The sequence below is a fragment of the Vanessa tameamea genome, chromosome 31, assembly GCF_037043105.1.
Source record: "Vanessa tameamea isolate UH-Manoa-2023 chromosome 31, ilVanTame1 primary haplotype, whole genome shotgun sequence".
Classification (NCBI taxonomy): Eukaryota; Metazoa; Arthropoda; class Insecta; order Lepidoptera; family Nymphalidae; genus Vanessa; species Vanessa tameamea.
In genome coordinates this window covers 92,501-95,000 of record NC_087339.1, presented here as the reverse complement: position 1 = coordinate 95,000, position 2,500 = coordinate 92,501, and the positions used below count along the sequence as shown (strand labels likewise).

General features: G+C 45.5%; 2 non-coding genes across 2 annotated transcripts in view; both read left to right on the top strand.

Moving 5' to 3' along the window:
- The window catches only part of LOC135194555 (small subunit ribosomal RNA), a 1,903-nt gene extending 103 nt beyond the window's left edge, over nt 1–1,800 (top strand). The window contains exon 1 of the ribosomal RNA XR_010309829.1: nt 1–1,800. This exon is cut by the window's left edge and continues 103 nt beyond it. This is a non-coding gene — a ribosomal RNA (small subunit ribosomal RNA).
- A 439-nt stretch (nt 1,801–2,239) lies between these two features.
- Nucleotides 2,240–2,396, top strand: LOC135194541 (5.8S ribosomal RNA). Its single transcript, XR_010309815.1, has one exon. It is a non-coding gene; the product is annotated as a 5.8S ribosomal RNA (ribosomal RNA).
- The last annotated feature ends 104 nt before the right edge of the window (nt 2,397–2,500 follow it).

Sequence of the window (2,500 nt, the reverse complement as noted above, 5' to 3'; positions counted from 1 at the left end):
ATCAGTTTTGGTTCCTTAGATCTTACTCAGTTACTTGGATAACTGTGGTAATTCTAGAGCTAATACATGCAATCAGAACTCTGACCAGTGATGGGATGAGTGCTTTTATTAGATCAAAACCAATCGACGGAGGGCGTCTCGTCCGAAGTCGTTAATTTTGATGAATCTGGATAACTTTTGCCGATCGCATGGTCCAGTACCGGCGACGCATCTTTCAAATGTCTGCCTTATCAACTTTCGATGGTAGTTTCTGCGACTACCATGGTTGTCACGGGTAACGGGGAATCAGGGTTCGATTCCGGAGAGGGAGCCTGAGAAACGGCTACCACATCCAAGGAAGGCAGCAGGCGCGCAAATTACCCACTCCCGGCACGGGGAGGTAGTGACGAAAAATAACGATACGGGACTCTTTCGAGGCCTCGTAATCGGAATGAGTACACTTTAAATATTTTAACGAGGAACAATTGGAGGGCAAGTCTGGTGCCAGCAGCCGCGGTAATTCCAGCTCCAATAGCGTATACTAAAATTGTTGCGGTTAAAAAGCTCGTAGTTGCATTTGTGCGCCGCGCTGTCGGTGCACCGCATCCGCGGTGATACTGACACGTCTGCGGAGCATATCGTCGGTGAGCCGGCGGTAAAACGCCGGTTCAATATCAAAATCCTATCGCGGTGCTCTTCAGTGAGTGTCGAGATGGGCCGACAATTTTACTTTGAACAAATTAGAGTGCTCAAAGCGGGCTCAAAATGCCGCTTGAATATTTCGTGCATGGAATAATAGAATATGATCTCGGTTCTATTTTGTTGGTTTTCAGAACTCCGAGGTAATGATTAATAGGGATAACTGGGGGCATTCGTATTGCGACGTTAGAGGTGAAATTCTTGGATCGTCGCAAGACGAACATCAGCGAAAGCATTTGCCAAAGGTGTTTTCATCAATCAAGAACGAAAGTTAGAGGTTCGAAGGCGATTAGATACCGCCCTAGTTCTAACCGTAAATATGTCATCTAGCGATCCGCCGACGTTACTACAATGGCTCGGCGGGCAGCTTCCGGGAAACCAAAGATTTTGGACTCCGGGGGGAGTATGGTTGCAAAGCTGAAACTTAAAGGAATTGACGGAAGGGCACCACCAGGAGTGGAGCCTGCGGCTTAATTTGACTCAACACGGGAAATCTCACCAGGCCCGGACACCGGAAGGATTGACAGATTAATAGCTCTTTCTTGATTCGGTGGGTGGTGGTGCATGGCCGTTCTTAGTTGGTGGAGCGATTTGTCTGGTTAATTCCGGTAACGAACGAGACTCTAGCCTGCTAAATAGGCGTCGTCATTTAGGTGTGCTCGATTTCGGTCGAGCAACTCACTGGCGGCGTATTAAAATTCTTCTTAGAGGGACCGGCGGCTTCGAGCCGCACGAGATTGAGCAATAACAGGTCTGTGATGCCCTTAGATGTCCTGGGCCGCACGCGCGCTACACTGAAGGAATCAGCATGTTCTCCCTGGCCTAGAGGCCCGGGCAACCCGTTGAAACTCCTTCGTGCTGGGGATTGGGGTTTGCAATTATCCCCCATAAACGAGGAATTCCTAGTAAGCGCGAGTCATAAGCTCGCGTTGATTACGTCCCTGCCCTTTGTACACACCGCCCGTCGCTACTACCGATTGAATGATTTAGTGAGGTCTTCGGACCGACACGCGGTGGCTTCACGGCCGTCGGCGTTGCTGGGAAGTTGACCAAACTTGATCATTTAGAGGAAGTAAAAGTCGTAACAAGGTTTCCGTAGGGGAACCTGCGGAAGGATCATTAACGTAAATTATCTATCTCGAATGAGTGCGATGATGAACGATAATAAAATTCTAAAACACAAAAATCGACGTTCGGAATGTGTCGTTTCGATGCGAGGACGCGATTCTCTCGTTCTCGAGTCGGAGAGTCGTGTAACGCGTCCTATACTGATATTTTTCGATGTCGATTTCGAGGAAAGTACGATGTGTCAACGCACATACGTCATCTTCAAATAAAATGTATATTTTTTTTTTTTTGTTTTGTACTTTTTTTTTTTTTTTTTATTTTATTTTATTTATTTTTTTTTAATTTTTGAATTTTTCTCTATATACTAAAAAGAAGAGAAAAAAACAAAAAAAAAAAAAAAAATAAAAATAAAAAACTAACTAATATCACTCTGGCGTATAGAATCGTTCGAGTGATCGTAGAAATTATACAACAAAAAAATTAACAAAACCATTACCCTGGACGGTGGATCACTTGGCTCGCGGGTCGATGAAGAACGCAGTTAACTGCGCGTCATAGTGTGAACTGCAGGACACATTTGAACATCGACATTTCGAACGCACATTGCGGTCCGTGGAGAAACATCCAGGACCACTCCTGTCTGAGGGCCGGCTGTATAAAAATATAAACCACACTGTTCGAACGTTTAATGTCTCGTCTCTTTACGTCTTAACCGAAGTAAAAGACTTTGACGTTCGACTCGAACATATGACGG